Source organism: Ambystoma mexicanum, chromosome 4q, assembly GCF_040938575.1.
Source record: "Ambystoma mexicanum isolate Mex_15411 chromosome 4q, UKY_AmexF1_1, whole genome shotgun sequence".
In the NCBI taxonomy this organism is placed as follows: domain Eukaryota; kingdom Metazoa; phylum Chordata; class Amphibia; order Caudata; family Ambystomatidae; genus Ambystoma; species Ambystoma mexicanum.
Window position 1 is genome coordinate 22,560,544 of NC_090928.1, and position 21,638 is coordinate 22,582,181.

Below are 21,638 nucleotides of genomic sequence, written 5' to 3' on the forward strand. Positions count from 1 at the left end.
CCTTATTTATGGTGGTAACGCTCCCCTCATAATATACCCTAACCCTGTCCTTTTCCCGGGGCCCCTTCACAATAATAGCAACTGGACTTATTACACTTATAGGTGACAATATCCTTTTTTTCCACAGCAACTTATCTATGATGCTGAGCTATGCTCTAGCAGCCAAATCACAAAACATCTTCAATTATGAACAATTCATTGTATACACATAAATCACACACTTCTAAACTTACTTACTATGAAAATCAAAAGTTCACTTCAGATTTTACCACCTGTGGTACTATGAAATACCACCTGCAGTAAAATGGGCCTATTCCCTGTCAACTCGCCACCTCTGTGCCAGTGAGCGCATTCATGCACAGAAAACTCAACTCAATCGGTTTTAGATTTGTGATAGTTTTATATACAATGATACTTATAGCTATTCGGATAAAACATTTCATGCAGTGTAAAACTTGTGTACAAAAGAAAACATCTAAATGATGTTACATTTCACAGCTTGCCCTCATCAAGAGGCTCCTTCGGTTTTATTTTACCACTGTCCTTGAAGATGAATAAAGTTGGCAGTAGATGCAGCTTGAGAGAAAGAAAAAGCAAAATAACAGCAAAGCAAACCTTTTTCATTAACTTTCAAAGCTGTGTTTGTTTCACATTAATGAACATTATGCACGAAAGAAACCTGCTGGCCCTGACTAGCTATAAAAAAAGGCATCCATGCATCCAAACCTCACTTATGACCCATATGCACCTTAGAAGTTGGTGAGGTTCCTGTGCTGCTAGCTCTGGAAAACCCCTGTTTCTGGGCTCGCCACCGATCAGAATTATCACGACCTCAGCACACCCGGGCAGCCCACAAGAAGGACACAACTTGGACGTCAGTGGATCTCTGCTCCCCAGTGACTGCCACACGTCTGCTTGTCAGTCGGCCTGCCCATCTGCCAGGAAGTTTCTGAACCTCTGCACTGCATGTCTGACCCACACCTTGTCTCTCTCTTACTTTTAAAGCCTCCTACTGCCACTCAAACAGAATCCTTCCTCTTTGACTAGATCATGTCATCCCATCAGTTCAGCCCAGTATTTGTCCAACGCCTTCTAAACTATAAATGCATCATCCCCCTTTCTCTTGCTTCCTGCGAAAACACAAGTGCCTTTTTAGCAGCGGATTCACACCCTCTGCTATTCTGAATGAAACCAGCCAGCTCATAACTCATTGCAGAAAAGCATTTCAAAATAATTTCCATTTTATTTCATCTGAACTGATTTGCACTCCACGTTAAGGATGGGGAATTCAGTTGGTTAAAATGGGATGTTAAGTTAGCATATTGTTAATGTACATTAGTTCTTAAATTTGGTGCAAATTCAGTCAAATGGAACATTTCCCTGAAATGAACCGATTCTAACACACGCTCACTGCAATGATGTATGCATTTCCATCTGATGCACACGCTGTCCATTTATGATGGTTTCACTTTCTAGATGAACCCCTTACCACTACATATGTATGAACCCCTTTACTTCACTACCCCAGATACCCCTACATATTTTTAACTGGTCATCACTGTAGGAGAAAACAAAACCAAACGCTTTAAAATGTATGTGTTGCCCCCAATTGAATTTTTTGTATCTAAAAATAAATATTATATACATTAAACTCAGGGCATCAGAACATTTTCATCCCCCAGCTTCATACAAATAATCAACATTCCAAATCATAGATACAATAGCGATATTTCAACACATGAATAAATAGTGTATTATTTTAGATTTTTTTTTTTTAGATTTATCAGATCTCATTTTTATCAGTGGTCTGATCTTTATATACATTTTGTAAAGATATATTTTCTTTTTTTTAAATTATGTATACATCTTTTTTAAAACATTTATTTAATCAACTTTATTTATTTAGGTTTTCAAGAGCATTGGTTACAAACATTTGAAAATATTCCCCCACCCTTAAACACAATATCTCAACATTCGGGTACGGTGTTACATGTTTCAGCATCCTGAGTCTTTCGGCCTGAGTCACCTTCCAGCCTTTTAAAACATTTTGAAGAGATCTTCATTTTTTTTTATCTGATCACCATCTTTGAATATATATATGTGTATAAATTTGTTTTTATGGTGATCCATATATATATATATATATATATATATATATATATATATATATATATATATATATATATACATATATATATACATATATATATATATATATAAAGCACAACACATCATTAACATTTCCAGACAACATACAACACATCTGTGTCATTTAATTAAATATAAAACCAATAAAAAAATAAACAAAATTAAACCGAAATCAATCAGCTATTTATATACTGTCTTTCACCCAAGGCATCATGGCGCTTAAAACAACTGGTAACAAGACAGATGGATGAAATCAGGGGTAACCGTGTGAGGCAGAATTTATCTGAATGGAAAGATTTCAAATTTTGTATGAAAGATATGAAATCCTCAATGTTCCTCAACCTTTCCTGCAATTAATTCCAAAGCCTAGGCCCTGCAACTGAGAAAGCACAGCCTGCCAACCGTTCTTTCTTATATTTAGGTATCCGTAGCAAAGCTGCATTTGAGGATCTCATAGAGCGAGCCAGGAGATATTTGTTCAGTTTTTCTTGGATGGCTAAACTTCCCTTCCCACCTAGGGCACAGTGCATAATACACAGTGCCTTTAATTTTACCCGAGCTTTAATTGCAAGCCAGTGGAGAGATTGTCTGGCCTTAGTTACTCCTCTTCCAACAGCTATGTGTGTAACCAGATCCACTGCAGCATTTTGTAGCACTGGCAGGCGCTGGATGAGGAAAGAAGGTTGCGCCAAGTAGATGGCGTTACAGTAGTCCAGGCTCCCATTTACACAAGCTGCCACAATTTGAGCATGAAATTTGTCTGGAATAAAGGGGAGAGCTTTTTTTAGTTGTTTGAGCTTAAAGCCTGCACCATATACAGCGTTAACTTGCGCCTCCAAGGACAGGGATTCGGATAGCTTAATCCCTAAGTTACGCACAACTTTAGCCAGTTTAGGTAGTGGGCTGAGTGATTCTGGCCAGAGAGTATCCGTCCAACTGTCAGCTGCCCCTGGCAGGCCTAAAATCAGTCTCTCTGTCTTCCCACCATTTCGTTTGAGCCATTTCCCTCCATCCAGACCCGGACGGCTTCCAAACAGTTTTTTACCCTGTCCTTTATCTCATCCTGCTTTGCATCAAGTCTAAACAGGATCTGTGTATCTGCATACGAAAAGACCCTGAAGTCAAGATAGTTCTTGGTAACAAAAGTAGAACGGACCATGCCTCAAGTATGACCAGTCCGTCAATCTCCGTACTACCAATGCACATAACACTGTCATTAACAGAACTTCTCCAGTCCAGGACTCCATGGGGCCTCCTCAGGAGCGTCATCTCTATGGCATTTTGGCCTCCTTATCTTCACCCCCTTTCTTCGGTCACGGGGCTTTCCAGGGGACTCCGGTCCAGTGGCATGCTCCGGGGTCCAGTGCTCCAAGGATCTGGCGCTGATGAGCTAATCAGTTAATTTTCTAAAGTAAAAAGAAAAAGACACATTACGAACCAAGCACATTCCATTTTTCATCCCTCTTCTACTGGAACGCCTAAAATGAAATTGGATCATTGTTTAGCGGAACCATAGGTACTCGTCTGACGTGCTGGAACACCTAAACATAAATTCATTATTATACAAATCAGGGACATACATATCATGTCATGCAACCAAAACAATTTAAACAATATACACCTCCCCACATTATACCTCTATACTAGAATCCCATAATACTTTACATGTATTATCAGTAATTACATTTACTCCCTGACTAGGACAACCTTTCCTTCTGCACTCATTATTCCTTTTTTTGTTTTGTTTAACTAGCCTCAACTTGCTCAAGCCTCTTCACCTCATGTTTCGGGTGGAAAAGTTGTATTTGGTTTACATGGGCAAACTGTTCCACTGTTGCCTCACCCTCCTTTCTAGTTATCCTATACACCACAGGTGATATTTTGTCTATTATTCTGTATGGCCCTTGCCATGCTGCAAGACATTTTGAGTTTTTATGTCTGCCCTTTCCAAAATTAAACTTAAAAACTTGATCTCCTACCTCGTACACCGTTGTAGATGTCTTCCCATCATAATATGTTTTTGCACTGTCAGCTGCCTTTTCCAAGTTCCGATGCACAAATGCAAATGCATGTTGTAAGTGCTTCCTCAACTCTTCCACATATCCGTGAATTGTGGAGGCATTCATAAGTGTCTACTCATGGGTCTTGTAAAGTAAATGCTGTGACAACACAATTTCGATCAAATGGCCATTAATACCAAAGGCAGCCGAAGGTCCCAACTAGAACCTGTTTCAGCCTCAAATTTATTTAATATATTCACAATTGATCCGTCGCTCCGTTCCACCCCACCTGAAGAGGAAGGCCGGTATGAGATGTGTAGTTTCCTGTTCACACCCAAAATCTGCCACATTTCTGTCATCAATGCACTTGTAATGACTCTATCCTTTGGGGTAACCCGAATCTTGAAAAAATATGATTCACAAGTAATGTGGCTGCCGTTTGTGCACTGCAATCCAGTGCTGGAATGCACTCCATCCACTTGGACATTAAACTAACGCTAACAAATATTTGTTTCCTCTGGCTGATCTTTTTACAGGCCCGATATAGTCAATTTGCAAATCAGACCATGGGAGGGTCAAACCTCTTTTCATTAATGGTGCTCTATGCGTAGGTGAAGCAGGTTGAAATTGTGCACATACTAGACACCCTCTGGTGTATAGTTCAAGATATAGGGACATGTGTGGCCAATAAGCATAGTCTTTCAAAATGTCCAAAGTTTTATGTGGACCCCTGTGTCCTGCAGTGATGGAATTATGAGCTTGATGTAACATCAATCCCCGAAATGACAAAGGTACCACCCATTGTATTTGACCTGTCAGGTATTCTCTAATCATCAGTCCATCTTGTAACCTAATCCTCTTTTTGTTTTTCAGCAACACCATCAACTCCTCTTTCCCTTTACAATCTTCTTCAGTCAAAGGATTTTTCTAATCATCTAATAGATGATCATAGAATATGCCTAAAATCAAATCCTCCTTTTGCACTTTGACCAGGTCCTGGTCCGGAGTATCAAAACTCCATTGCATCCCGGATGGTCAACCACTTTTGGAGATTTGGAGTGTGTTATTGCATCTACCTGTATTTCACCAAGCAGGTGTTCAATATGAAACAATTCTCCCATCACAGCTTCAATTTTGGCTAACTGATCTGCCTTGTCATTCCCCTCCTTGTCCTCACCTGGCATCTTTAAATGGCCACATATTTTTCTCCGATGTAATACCAAATCATTTTCTGATACAAGTTTGTCTACGGCTTGAATCATCTTGCCATGTTTAAGTGTTTTTTGTTGTTGGAGGTGAGCATACCTTTTACCTTCCAGCCAGGTAAATATTCTACAAAACTATTTTGTGCATAGTCGGAATCGGCCACTAGAACCATCTGTCTGAGTTTGTTTTCAACTGCAGTAGCGACTACTTTGTAAATAGCGGCCAACTCTGCCACTTGACTACGTCTAGGCCCAATCCTCATTCTCCCTCTTGAAATATTGTCACATTTAAACCAGATATTTCCTATTCCTGCCACAAGCTCCTTTTCTGTTTTGTTTTCCGCGTGGTGTGCACAACCATCTACATACACAGTTGGTCAATCCCTACATACCTCTTCATTGAATGCCTTGTGTGGGGATTGTTCAAATTCATTCTAACTTGATTCTATTTCTGCTTCATCAAGTGCACATTCAGCTGCACAATAATGCAAATCTGCTAGCCCTTGGGTCACTGGGCTCTTTTTATTTTGCCCATATCTTACTTCCACAGGAAATCCCTGAAGTGCCAATGCCCAGGAGGTAATTCTAGACTGGGCCAAATTCCCTGATCTAATTATCTTACTTTGCAGAAACTGCAGAGGCTGATTATTTGTTTCAATACTTACTCTTTCCCCTTGAATAATAGGACGGAAATGCTGTAACAACCAGACAGTGGTTAGGAGTGCTTTTTCACATTCACTGAACTTAGTTTCAACCTGTGACAAGGCCTTACTAGCATATGCAATAGTTTTGTTTTTCACATCATGCTTTTGATATAACACTGCTGACATGCAGTGATCAGTGAAACCTATCTCCACAAAGAAATCCAGATTCTTTATCGGTTATGCCAGACATGGCGCCTTCATGAGACATTCTTTCAGCCTGGCCACTGCTTCACATTGTTCTTTTTCCCACTTCCAGGATACACCCTGCTTTAGTAATCTTGTTAAAGGCTATGTCATCTCTGCATAATTCTCAACAAACCTCCTATTATAACCTGTCATCCCTAATAAACTTTTTACCCCTTCATAGTAGTAGGATCTTTCAATGTATGTATTGCCTCCACCTTCTTCTTTTGCAGATTTAACCCATTTTCAGTCACCTCATGATCTAAGAAGTTCACCCTCTTCTTACACCATTGTGCTTTCTGTAAAGATACTTTGGCTTCAGCTTTCTATAACTGGCCAAGCACATGTCTAAGCTCATTGAAATGATTTTTCAGATTCTCATTTTTAATTAGCACATCATCTACATAAACTATTGTCTCCCTTTCTGCTGCCTCTGGGAGCAACTTTCTCGGGAATATTCCAAATTCACTCCCACTATTGACATATCCAAAAGGTGTCAGGGACCGTGCATATTGGGATTAGTCAAAAGAAAATGCAAACACATTTTGGATATCTTCATCCAGTGGTACATACCAGTATCCAGCTGTCAAATCTAATGTGGTAAACACCTTTGACCCTTGGACCTGTGCATGACCCTGATCAACAAATGGAAGCGGCCACCTTGAAACAGGTACTCTCTTGTTTAACTCTTGTAGATCTGCACACAAACGCCATTGCCATTAGGTTTTAACACACCTAATATAGGAGTGTTTGATGTGCTATGAATGGGCCTAATGATCCCTCTGGACTCTGCATTTTTAATTATTTCAACTAGTGATTCCAAACATGCCAGGGGCAACCGATATTGTCGCACAAATACTGGCTCCTTACCATGCCCTTTTGGTAATGTGGCAACATGCAAACCACAATCATACGCGTCTTTGGAAAAAACCTCTTTAAATTCCATAAATCTTTTTCTCAATTGGTTCTTTTCTTCTTCATTTGTGCATGCATCTGCTGTCTGAATCTGCTCTTCTACCATTTTAGAGAACTCTGGGAAATCCTCCAACGGAGGAACCTATATACTCTCCTCCAACCGGGAGGCTGCATATCTTTGGATAGCTGACCCATTTAAATACTTTGGAACATTGACTTCCATTTCAATATGATACTTTTCTGTTTTATTTTTGTTTTAAATCAAATAGGATGCAATCATCTTGATGACAGCACACTATTTCACTTGATTCATAAGGATACACTGACTGAATTTTAAAGATTCATTTAGGTTGGGACACAACCTATTCTGGCAACTCACCCTGAGCAGTCACATACCTTTCATGGATGTTCCCAATCACTGCATCACTGAAATCTGCAGTATAAAGAGATCCCTGTATTGCCATTCGTATCGCAGAATTCTCCTATAAATGAATATCCTGGCATCCTTTATTGTTCACCAGGATTTTAATGAGTCCATCCCCAATCCCTACCAGTGGGGTATATTCACATTCTAGCTTTTGCTGCCTCATGGATTCATTTAGGCACACAAATGCACCAGAATATTTTAACTGTTGTCCCTTTCTGTGTTTTAGTGCTATTGTAACTTGTCTGGTAAATGCAAGAATGGTAATATCCTTTCTCACCTGTAATTCAATCGCATATGGGTTCATTTGCGCACAATGATACGCTTGTCTCTTGTCCTCAAATTCGGGAACAGCCCCCCCAATCTGGACCAAACCTTGTGATTGAGGAAGTGTAACACCATACACATTCTGTGTATGATGGCATTTCCCATGTAACATTTATTCTGTGTCCCACTCGCTATCCATACATTGTGATAGATACTCTTAGGACGAATTGTATTCTTTAGCATGCATCTCCCTATAACCCTATTTCCTGACTCTGGATCATCACAAAAATGTGTTGGTTCTTTATTCAGAACTTTGGGATCTCCTCCCTGTCAATTATCTGCTGGAGTATTTTCTCATTAATAAAACTTCTTTCCTGCTCAAGTGCTAAAGTGGCTTCTATCGCTTCAGAATGCCCATTTATATGGATAGGGATCCATGGCTACCCATCTCCCATGTGTATTTCAGAAAGAGTTGAAATGTGTTTTTCTGTGTTTATCTCTGGCGTGACATTGCCTTGCATTTCTCTTCCTTTAAATAAAAACTCAATGTATTTTCATCTATTTCTGTTTGCTGTTGTTTCTTGGAGTCCAAATAAATCTCCAAAGACTCTTTCTCTTTTTCACCCTGACACATGAGAATGACAGTGACACTAGGCACACAGCCATTCTGAAGATACACTTCCACTGACTGCACTTTCCGACTTAGCCACTGCATGGCATTCTTTTATACTGTTGTTTTGTGACAACACTTTCTTAGGCCTCATTGTTTTTTTGGCTAGGGACCATAAGATACCATTTGTCCCATCAATGAGGGGTGACAACCTCTTCAAGCAATTTGTCCCTATGAGGAAAATTATTTCACTTATGGATGTGACCAATACTTCCTGTCGCATCTGATGTTTCCTTATCTTTGTTAACCTCAGTGACACCTTCGATAGGTATTTCGTCACCATTGACATTGTGCACATGGCCTTCGTTTTGTCTCACCTTTACATGACTTTGTGGGGATCTCCCTTCATTGATACTTTTTACCAACTCCTTGGACATTACCATGGCCTGTGCACCCGTGTCAATCATTGCAACTCCATTCAATTTTTCTTCTACAGTGATAGCATAGTACCTGTCCTCAACATCATCCAGCACACACACAAAGTGTGAGTTTTTGCTGATTTCAGGATTCACCTTTCCAAGCCCCTTTTCACTCCTTGCTAAACACATGGGCATGTGAAATGATATGTTTCCCTCCTTTTTGCCCACTTCATTTTGGATTTCTTGGTTTATATTCCTGTGCTCAGAACCCATCTGGACTGTGGCAACCGACTGCCCCCCTGACCTGGGACTACCAGTGTCCTTGCCACAGCTTTCTGACTAAGCCTTTTCACAAGTGTCACGTGTCCGCTTGTCATTTTCTGGTGCATGATACTTATCTGTGTTTTGCATAGTGTCTGTCCTTTCGGTCTCTTGAACATTTGTGGCTCAAAATACTCCTCAGGTGACTGACCTGCACCGTCCTTTTGAGCTACCGTTTTTTTCTGTCTGGAGCTCTACAGTATTTTGACTATTGAGGGAGGATATTCTAACAACTAATCCTACCTCTTCATCAGGGGTTTTATTTTCACACAATTTTCTTTTTAGATCTGTCTCTCTGTTCTTTAGGTTTTTCTTGTTCATTTTCTTCTTTTTGTTCTTCATCTGCCCCCACTTCAATACTCTGGTTCAACTCTAAGTTGAACCGCACTCCCTTTTTGTGTGTGAGGTCATCCCTTGTCTCACTTTCATTTGTTTGTATTCTTATTTTTGGATCAGGAAGCAATTCAGGACTGTTACACCAAGATGATTCATGGGCTTCTGTATTTTTATCAGTGCAGGGGCAATTAAATAGTCACTTGTTAGAACGCACACAATCACTCCTATGGCATTATGCACCTTCCCTTGGCTTGTGTTATTGAACAGCAGAGAGTTTTCCTATTTGCTCTGAAAAATTTTAACTTGGGCATCTAGCCATTGAAATCTGTCCATGGGCCTCATTACAACCCAGGCGGTAACCATGGTGCTAGTAGCGCCATGGTTGCCACCGGTATTTTAACGATTCCGCCATGGTGAATGGCGGAATTACCGCCCCATTCCAAGGTTGGCGGGGCGGTAATTCCCCATTCACCATTGGTTCTTCCCCATTCCCATTTTTGCCCCCCCGTGGCGGGGCAAGGGTGCAGCGTTTTGCGCCGCAGGTGTTCAGCGACGTAGTGGGAGGCCAGTCCTGGTCTCGCCCGGTAGAGGAGGGAGAAGCAAGTAAAAAGAAGTAAGTGCGGGCAAGGGTCTGTTTGTTCTGGCCAAGAGAAGCCAAACGCTGGTGTGAACTGCCGCTCTCGGCCCTGTTAAGCCCGCAATGCCTTTCCTTAAGAACCTGCAAACTCTGAAAGCCCACGGCCCATCAAGGAACCCCCCGCCCCCTAAGTCTCCAGCGCTTTCGCCTTTTCTCTTGCCTTCACTTTGTCCCAAGGTGTGTCCCGAGCCTGCCCTCCAAGAGAGTGGGCCCAAATCCAAGCGAAAGGTACTGGCTGTAAAGAAGATATGTCCCCAGGACCACAAGGGAGCGCCAGCCAAATCTCTCATCTCGGACGCCATAAACATAAACATTGACCTAATTCCTCGGGGTGAGCCCTCTTCATGTTGCTGTCAGAAAACGCTCCAGGTCTTGTATCACCCCTGCGGTTCACGTGTCTCATCCTCACCAAAAGCTTCTGTCCCGTTATACCACCATACAGAAGGCGGGCTTGCGGTATCCACGCTCTACGCACGGAACACATTTGCGTCGGGAACTGCGTTCCCGACGCCTCACGTGGAAGTTGCCATGGAGACTACGTCAGTGGACGCAGCATCTTCCACGTGATAGAAAACGTGTTGGGTCACGTGACCATCTTGGTGCCGGTACTTCAAGTACTTAATGATCTGGCGCCCACTTCTCGCTGCTTCTGATCCAATAGTGACAGCGGTTTTTTCTTGCTCAGATTTAGTGGTTTTGTTTGATCTCGGATTACGTTTACTGGATTGCTCTTGGATTATCCTTACCTGTTCTTGTATCTTGACCTCGGATTGTTTATGGATTATTCTTGCCTAGTGATTTGGTTTTGTCGAAATCGGACCTCGAAGCTTGGGAGACCTCTTACCTTCGTTCTTTCCTTCCTTCCTTTTCCCTCTCCAATCCCTTCCCTGTCCTTCCCCAGGGTGCTGTAGGCGTCCTCGTGCCGGCGGGTACAGGCTTGGTGCTGGACTAGAGACTTCCTGAGCACCTTTTAGGCGTCCTCGTGCCGGCGGGAATAGGTGGTTGCTGGACTAGTGACTTCTTACACCTTGGATTGTTTGGTCCACCGTACAGAGGGCAGATACCATCACACTGTTCCTACAGGAAAGAAGAAGGACTTTGCCAGGGACGTTCACTTCCAGGGAAAAAAGGGTAAGAAACCTACCTTTCCTTACCATTATTTCTTCCACTCATTCTCTGGTACTGATTGTCTTTTCTCTTCTTCTGGTCTCCAGAGTACCCCAGTATAGAGGACATTCTTGCATGAAACACTTCTGGTTAAACCGTTTTCTGCAGGTTAGTCTGTTGAGATTTTGTTACGTGTTCTCTTGAAAGGGGTGTATTTGATTGTAATCAGTATAATATTCTGCAGTCGTTGGCTGGAACCTGGAACCATCATCTACCGGGAAGTTGCGGGCCGCTCAGCTCTACGATCCCAACGACTCTACACCATCTTCCGATCAATTGGATTCTTAGACTGTCCTTTCGTACTCCTGAGAATCACATTGGTAGGAAGAAATATATTCTTCACGACGGGTCAACGCGGAACCAGGTTCCCGGAATTCTGACAGAATCAGAAGCTTTATTATGGATGCCGCGAATGACCCGTTGGCCGTTTTGGTTCAGTTAGTGGCCGACCTACGTGCCGATATGACGGCCACCCAGGCTGACACCCACCGGCGCATTGATGAAATGCAAGCCGGTATCAGGGAAGTGGTTACAGGAATACCATCTTTGGCCTCCGCTTCCGCTTCAGGTCAGGCAGGGCCTTCGGTCAGACCTGATTCTACGCATGTGTACATGGCCGCTCAGTTCCCGCTTGCTCCCCCAGAAAGGTTTACTGGGGATCCAAAATCCTTTCGGACATTCATTAACCAATGCAGACTGCATTTCTTGTGTCGGCCTACCTCGTTTCCTGATGCGACTACTAAAGCAGCCTTTGTCTTATCTAACCTTGGAGGTATGGCCGCGGTTTGGGCGAATCCTTTGTTGGAACAAGGCAGTCCGCTGTTGTTCGACTGCGATGCATTGATCAGTGCTATGACGAGGGTGTTTGATACTCGCTACAAGACTCAGGCCACGGATCTGGAATTGCTGAATCTCCGTCAGGGGGACACTCCTTTATTATCGTATTTGGCTAAGTTCAATCAGTTGGTGGCTGAAACTGGTTGGCCGGAAGATAAGAAAGCCGCTCTGTTCTATAAAGGACTGTCGGATACGTTAAAGGATACCATAGCTACGGTTCCGGTGGTTCCTACGTCCTTTTCTGATTTCTTGGATCTAGTACTCCAGATTGATGCCCGACGTACCGAAAGAAAGGGGGAGAAGAGAATGATTACGGTCAATACCACTATATCCCCAATCCCTGTTTCTGGCGGTGACGAGCCTATGCAAATTGGGGCAGTTAGGGGCCCGCTAACGACAGAAGAACGAGAACATCGTAGACGGAACAATCTGTGCTTTTATTGTGGTTCCTCTACTCATCTTCTTAGTGCATGTCCAAAGAGACCCCGCAAGTCGGGAAACGCCAAGGCCCGGTCGTAGAAGGAACCCCTACGCCGAGCTCTTCCCTGCAGGGTTCCTCGTTGTCCACGCCTTTTTACATTGACGTCATGTTGAGTTACGATCAGGTCACTCCTTGGAGTTCTGCAGCTGTTCTTGACTCAGGGGCAACCGGTAACTACATTGATGCCCAATACGTTCGGAAATGGGGTATTCCCTTGTTGTCAAAAAGTGTTCCGGAGGTAGTCAATGCGGTTGACGGTTCAACCCTACTTTCGGGGCTTGTTACTGAACATACCATTCCGTTGTTGTTAACTATTGGCGCCGAGCATTCGGAAATCATCACATTTGACGTCATTATGGCACCGCAATACAAACTCATCCTGGGTTTACCGTGGCTCAAGCTTCATAACCCGGTCGTTAACTGGGAGACCGGGGTTATAGCTTTCAGTGCTCAGCAACGCCCTCGATCCTGCAGTTCCCTAGAGTCCATGTATGAAGTACCTGAAGCTCCTAGTCGGGCGTTGTTGAACTCTGTGGTTACAATCGGAGCTGTTGTTAACACCGTATTACCTGTCGAATACACAAGTTATAAGGACGTCTTTGACAAGGGGAAAGCAGAGATCCTGCCGCCTCATCGGCCCTATGATTGCCCCATTGTTCTCAAACCGGATGCCAAGACACCTTCGGGACGTATCTATTCCCTTACACAAAAGGAAGAAGTCGTCCTTAAAGAATATTTGGATAAAGCCCTCGAGTTAGGTTTTATTCGGCCTTCTCACTCTCCATTTGCTTCACCGCTCTTTTTTGTACCCAAGAAGGAGGGGGACTTAAGACCTTGTATTGATTATCGGGAACTCAATGCAGGTACTATCCGTAATCAATACCCAATCCCGTTGATTTCTGTCTTGCTGGATCAGTTAGGGTCTTCAGAATTCTTCACCAAATTAGATCTAAGGGGTGCGTACAATTTGGTCCGGATACGTCGAGGGGATGAGTGGAAAACAGCCTTTAAGACACGATATGGCCTATTCGAGTATTTGGTGATGCCATTCGGGCTTTGCAATGCCCCGGCCACATTCCAGAATTTCATCAACGACGTTCTACGCGACATGATCGACAGATTCGTTATTGTCTATTTAGATGATATACTCATCTATTCTCCATCCATGGAAGATCATGTACGTCATGTTTCACAAGTCTTACAACGCTTGCGGGAGCATCGTCTTTTTGTCAAACTGGAAAAATGTGTATTCCATGCGAGTGAGGTCGAGTTCCTTGGATATGACATCACCAATAAAGGAGTGCAGATGAGTAGCAATAAGGTGAAAGCTGTCTTAAACTGGCCTGTACCAACTTCAAGGAAGGAGTTACAATCATTTCTGGGGTTTTCGAACTTTTACAGGCGGTTCATTAGACAATTCTCTTCGATTGCTGCACCCCTCACCGAATTGACCAGTAACAAGAAACCTTATTTATGGAACGATAACGCCCAAATAGCGTTTGAGTCTTTAAAAGCCGCGTTCACTACAGCCCCGGTGTTGCTACACCCAAATGTCAAACGTCCATTCGTTGTCGAAGCTGATGCTTCGGATGTCGCGGTAGGGGCTGTCTTGTCCCAAACCTGCGCTGATACCAAGGAGTTGCATCCAGTCGCCTACCATTCGCGCAAATTAACGCCCTATGAACGTAACTACACCGTTACTGAACGGGAATTGTTGGCCGTAAGAGACGCATTTATGATCTGGCGTCATCATCTCCTTGGGACGGAATTACCGGTCCAGGTTTTTACTGACCACAGAAACCTGTTGGCGTTGCAGTCCCTGACGTGCACCACTGCGAGACATGCCCGTTGGCATGAATTCTTTTCCATGTACAACTTTAGTTTGACTTACCGCCCAGGTGTCTTGAATTCCAAGGCGGACGCGCTATCCAGAAGCCTGGGTAATGATGGTTCACGTCCACAGGATGGGTCTTTGTTATTACCTACACAAGTGGTCTGTAGTTGTGTTCTACAACCCACTTTGAAGTCAACGCTCCAGAACTGGGTTGATAAAGAGCCCACAGAACTGGCAGACTATAACATGGATATTCTGCATGGTCTTCCTTATGTCCAGGGTCGAGTTTATATGCCTGATCAGGATACCCGGTGTACAGCTATTTCTTTGTGTCATGACGCTGCTATCGCAGCGCATCCTGGTTCCCAGAAAACTCTTGAACTCCTCAAACGCTGGTGTTGGTGGCCTTCCATGCGAAGAGACGTCTCGCAATATATCTTGACCTGCGCCATCTGTGCCCAGTGTAAGTCCCATTCAGCGAAACCTATGGGGTTATTACAACCATTACCAGTGCCAGCCAGACCTTGGGCGATGATTACCATGGACTTTGTGGTGGAGTTGCCTTTGATTGATGGGTTTGATACCATATGGGTGGTGGTTGACAGCTTTTCTAAAATGTCTCTCTTTGTGCCTTGCCAAGGCCTGCCATCAGCTGCTAAGCTGGCAGAGTTGTTCTTGCGACATGTTTTCAGGTTTTTTGGGTTGCCTGAGATTGTGGTTTCTGACAGGGGGTCCCAGTTCACGTCGCGTTTTTGGAGGCATCTAATGTTCTCTTTGGGGGTAGATGAACGGTGTTCCACAGCGTTCCATCCCCAGACGGATGGTCAAACAGAGCGGGTTAACGCTACCATGGAGCAGTACCTCAGGTGTCTCATCCTTCAACATCAGGAATCCTGGCTAGCAGTTCTTCCTTTGGCGGAATTCGCGTATAATAATTCCAGCCATTCATCAACGGGAACATCGCCATTCTATGCCTTGTATGGGCAACACCCACGCACCCTTCCTCTTGATTGGAATCTACCTGAGGATTGTCCGGCAGTTCAATCTTGTATCAAAGATTTGTCTCTGGTCCGTGATAGGGTGCTGGAACATCTGAAACAAGCACAAGAACAGGCGAAGAAGTACGCGGATCGGAATCGCCGTCCTGCACCCGTCTACATTCCAGGTACACGGGTATGGTTGTCCACTAAGAACCTACGCATTCCAGGTCGACGATGCTTGTTGCCACGTTTTGTAGGTCCTTATGTTATAAAGGACGTCTTGAGTCCATTGGTGGTCAAATTAGAACTTCCGCACTCTTGGAAGATACATCCGGTTTTCCATGTGTCCATGGTTAAGCCTTGTGTAGACAGCACCAGGATACCGGCTTCTCCGTCTCCGATATTGGTTCAAGGGGTGGAGGAGTATGAGGTCAATTCCATTCTGGATACCAGGGTTTCTCGTGGTACCAGGTATTTCTTAGTGGACTGGAAGGGTTACGGTCCGGAAGAACGGACATGGGAACCGGAGCAGAATGTGCATGCCCCGTTGTTGGTTTCCCAATTTTTGGCCTCTCGGGGGCATGGGGGTCCTTTGGGGGAGGATACTGTCAGAAAACGCTCCAGGTCTTGTATCACCCCTGCGGTTCACGTGTCTCATCCTCACCAAAAGCTTCTGTCCCGTTATACCACCATACAGAAGGCGGGCTTGCGGTATCCACGCTCTACGCACGGAACACATTTGCGTCGGGAACTGCGTTCCCGACGCCTCACGTGGAAGTTGCCATGGAGACTACGTCAGTGGACGCAGCATCTTCCACGTGATAGAAAACGTGTTGGGTCACGTGACCATCTTGGTGCCGGTACTTCAAGTACTTAATGATCTGGCGCCCACTTCTCGCTGCTTCTGATCCAATAGTGACAGCGGTTTTTTCTTGCTCAGATTTAGTGGTTTTGTTTGATCTCGGATTACGTTTACTGGATTGCTCTTGGATTATCCTTACCTGTTCTTGTATCTTGACCTCGGATTGTTTATGGATTATTCTTGCCTAGTGATTTGGTTTTGTCGAAATCGGACCTCGAAGCTTGGGAGACCTCTTACCTTCGTTCTTTCCTTCCTTCCTTTTCCCTCTCCAATCCCTTCCCTGTCCTTCCCCAGGGTGCTGTAGGCGTCCTCGTGCCGGCGGGTACAGGCTTGGTGCTGGACTAGAGACTTCCTGAGCACCTTTTAGGCGTCCTCGTGCCGGCGGGAATAGGTGGTTGCTGGACTAGTGACTTCTTACACCTTGGATTGTTTGGTCCACCGTACAGAGGGCAGATACCATCACACTGTTCCTACAGGAAAGAAGAAGGACTTTGCCAGGGACGTTCACTTCCAGGGAAAAAAGGGTAAGAAACCTACCTTTCCTTACCATTATTTCTTCCACTCATTCTCTGGTACTGATTGTCTTTTCTCTTCTTCTGGTCTCCAGAGTACCCCAGTATAGAGGACATTCTTGCATGAAACACTTCTGGTTAAACCGTTTTCTGCAGGTTAGTCTGTTGAGATTTTGTTACGTGTTCTCTTGAAAGGGGTGTATTTGATTGTAATCAGTATAATATTCTGCAGTCGTTGGCTGGAACCTGGAACCATCATCTACCGGGAAGTTGCGGGCCGCTCAGCTCTACGATCCCAACGACTCTACACCATCTTCCGATCAATTGGATTCTTAGACTGTCCTTTCGTACTCCTGAGAATCACATTGGTAGGAAGAAATATATTCTTCACGACGGGTCAACGCGGAACCAGGTTCCCGGAATTCTGACAGTTGCCCCCCGCTTTCCCAAGTGAGGATAGAAGGGGGCTGTCGGGCACAGCTGCCAAAGGGGATCAGCACGGTCACCGAACATGGGATAAAGGAAGGCCCCATACCCACCAACCGAGGCAGTCTGTTTGATCCATGCAATGGAGATGGCCGTATTGTAAAGATTCAGGAGGCCCAGGCCAACGGAGGAAGGGCCTGCCCATTCTTTGCAGAAGAGCTCTGTCTCCCTGTCCCAACCATGAGTCTCAGACCCCCAAGATGCACTCCGTCAATGGAAATCTCTGTCCCGGGACGGAGTTGCCGGTGTTCTACGAGGGGGGCATTGCAGGAATGGAAGAACTAGTCAGCAGCTCGCCCTCGGCGAGCTCCACCCCTGCAAGCAACTTGGCGGTTTTGACCCCGCCATCGGACTCCAACAATGGTGCTGGCCTGGGAATGGCTCTATCCAGCTTCGTCATGGTCTGCATGATTGCCGAGGGCAGTCCACCTACTGATGCCCTTGTGTGCAATCTCCCTTTGTGTAACAGAAGCTTTGGGAGTGAGCCTGCGTCCACAGTGAGCCCATTGGCCAGTCCATCTCTTCATCCTTCCCCACCATGGGTGTATAAGCACCAAAAATGCGAAACCTCCGCGGATGTAGGGTTGGATATTAGCCCCCCCATCCGAGGTTGATCTATCACACGGGGGGTGTAAGTGTAACCAAGTCCTGGCGGAGTTGGTTGCCATCAGAAATATGCTCGCAGCCCTTATAGCCACTCAGGCGAGGGAGCAGAGGGAGGGGGAGCCTATTCATATTCCGACTGCTTGTAAAGGTCAAACTGTCTTACCTCTGGCACATCCCAAGAACCTAGTCCTTCTGAGTCCTGTGACTATTGCCCCAATATATTCTTGCCCTAGCCCCTGCCTGACGTCTGGGTTTGTACAACCAGACATGGGAAAAACTCCCAGTGCTGGGGGCACTAAGCACAGCAAGCACATTGGGATGGCGGACTCTGTGTCAGGTCAAGCAGATCTTAATTGCCACAAACTTGGGGGGAAGAGCGCCTGTGGTATACGGTACAGAGGCGGCCCATTCCAGCCCCCCGCTCAAGGTCAGACTGGATGACCTATTGTGCATCTTCATGGGGTACCTAAATTGGAAAGGAACACGCAGGAGTCCAGGGAAGCACTTGTAAACAAAAGCCTACACTGGCTACGGTCTGTGAGAGGCTGTTCCTTTGTGACCAGGGAAACTTTGGCGGGGTGTCGCAGACTGGCCAATTCGGGCAAGAGCTCGGTGGACTTAGTGGAACTGGCCTTCTGGGACTGGAGTCTGGCGAGCAGGGTCTTATGCCAATGGGGGGGCAGCGGGCGGGACACCAAGGAGCGGAATCCTAATCAGCCCACTTTTACATTTAGGCTCTGAGTACCCCACGAGGCCAATCTGGAGGTCATACCGCCTGTCTGGGGCTAACCTCACTCCCCTGGGCCGTGATCGGACAGGCTCCCTGGGGGTGAGGCACAGGCAAGGGGTGTTATCTAGAGGGTGATGGGGTCATTTGTTTCACCCTCGCTTTCCCCTAAGTGACTCTTTGATGCACCAATCTTTGAGGGTTTGTGGGATGTAATGGGGACCTTATGGGTGACTTGTTTCTCCCTCGAAGTATTTTCTGATCTATTGTATTTGGATATGGAGCATAGATTGTAATTCTTTTTATGTGCTGTGATTTAGTTTTTCATGTGTTTGATGGATTTGTGAAATCCGAATAAACTTGTTTGACTGACTTGACTGATATATCGTGGACTGTTTCTAAAGGGGCTTCCATAAAAAAATCCCCTCCCTTTTTGAATGGTTTAATCAAAGTTTTAATTGACGTCATGATTTTAATAGGGCTACATGGTGCATTTTGGGGAGCATTTTGTCGCTCATTTCTTTTCTGTGGTGGGTAGGAATGATTGTATCCACTAAAAGGTGAATCATACCCCCTCCCACCCCTGCCCCCCAGTGGGCTACAATCAGACCTGACTGTTAGGCAGAATACTGTGCAGTGCCTTTAGGGACCACTACACACAATTAAGACTACAAGTGGTAACACAAGTTCACCTTTGGTACAAGCCTGTACTACACTGTTAAAGTGGTAACAGTAGCGGAGCAGCCAGACTTATCTCAAGAGCAAATGAGCAGTAGTAGAAATTACACAAAGGACCACAATTACTGTGACTCGAGCAAACACTGAATCAAGGTTTTTGGTTGAAAAGTAAAAGTACATTTATTTCTAAACCATCTGTTGGTAAAACACTTCACTTCTATTAAATTAAAACAACGCGGAAAATACACTAGACACAACCAATTCTCTTGGCATAGAACAACTCAAGGTAAGTACCCTATATTTTGACCGACCGGTGTTGTGAAACAAAAGACGTTACCGGGAATACGTATGCAATCACTTTTTGACTGTAATGACAGTTCGGTCTTACGAAAGATACGCGTATTCGTGACATGAAATGTTACCGGGGCAAAAACACACTTAGCACCTGAGTTAACCAAAGAGAGTTGGGGGCAAAAATCATAAGCAATACTTTTGTCAAGGCAGACAGAATCAGAGAACACTGGCTGACAGGAGAACAAAAGTCAATAGGCCTGTGCCAGTGTCAAGTGGAACCGGGTTCCTGTTGAGGATCACACCGTCAGACAGTTCAAGATTGAAGGGGGCCAGAAGTACTTGGATGTTGTCAACAGAGGAAGCAAAAGTTATAAGAGGGAAGGAAGACAAGGGCAAGCCTTGGATGAGGAGAAAAGGGGTCACCCTAGTTCCTCGAAGCTGGACACAGTACCTTATTCAATGAAGAAGCTGGTGCCACGGCAGTTGTTCCTGGTAGTTTCCTGCAGACCCACTGTTCCTGGAGCTTCAGTCGTGGAGACAAGAAGGACGATGTCTGGAGGGGTCTGCACTACTCAGGGATGAGGCCAGCAGCAGCGATGGCGGATAAAAGGTGCCCTCCTTTAAAACAGGAGAGGCTCTTCAGATGGCTATCCGGACCACTACAGCAGTGTGCAGCGATTTCGACCACGAAAAGGATCCTTTGGCTGTGGAAGATGAGGTGGGTGACCCCACCAGGCTCAAGGGAATAAGACTCTGGACTGGATCTTCTCTGGTCGTTGAAGGGTAGATAGCTCAGGACTGCAGCAGGGTTTCACCGGGACGGGGTAGTTGCAGCAGCCGTCTTCTTCTCCGCTTCTCTTTGGTTCCTTGTAGTTCCAGTGGCGACTCTGACTTCCAGCCCAAGAGCCCTGCCTTTTATGCGAAAATCCCCCATTCACACAGCCTGGCTGACAACTACCTCAGCCAATCAGGGCAAAGTGCAATTTGGGTTTCCTAGGATACCCTGTGCAGGGGGTGACTACACCCCTCCTTCACATTCAGCTCACCTAGATACCTAGTCGCCAAGAGGAGTGTTTCTTGGCAGAAGCCCCCCAAAAGACGGTCAACAAAGAAGGCAAACACAAGAAGTACCTTAACAAAAAGAAATGGTGAATTACCCTGACTGGAGTCAAAAGAAAGAGCATTTGGGCAAGCGGGGTTATGTTCAAGGCTACTAAAATAGCCTAAAACAATACCACGTTTATATAATATAATCGCGGTAGGAAAAGTAGGGTAGATACCACTGCCACCAGCCAAGTCTAAATGTTAAGAGAGCAAGACAAAGCTCAGAGAGGCACAGACAAAAAGGGGTAGGAATTAACCCTTTCCAGTACTCCATGTAAGATGGAGTGTACTGGGTCTGTAGTTTAAAGTGACTATTTAAAGTAAATGGAAACTTTACCTATTTCTGGGGGACAGTAGTCAGCCCCAGAAAATGGAGTCAGAGGGAAGTCTCAAAGACAACCCTGTCTTACTGCACTGAAGGTGCTGTGTAACACACACAGAAAAAGGGGGGCTCCTGGAGTGGTGCGCTCCAGAGCCCAAGATCACACAAACAGTAGAAATACACATGGCAAAACACATGTAAGAGTGGGAAAAGGTGCACACTTATATACATTATCGGAGATTTGAAGAAATTGCTGGAATTGCTGGAATTTAATTTGGACTTGGTAGTCTCGAATATGTCATTATTGATTAAGAGATGGGAATTTATGGGCGAAGATTAATGCAATCAAAATGGTCCTCTTACCAAAGATTTTATATATTATTCAATCGATTCCGTTGTTGTTATGTAAGAAGCAGTTAATCCTAATTGAGAAGTTCTTTTCTTCTTTTTTGTGGGGTCCTGGAAAAAGGCCTCGGGTTCCAAAATATATACTGATTCAAAAGGTTGCGGATGGGGGGTTTGGATTCCCGGATTTGACAAAATATTACAAAGCCTTTTTGCTGAAAAAAAGCTCATATT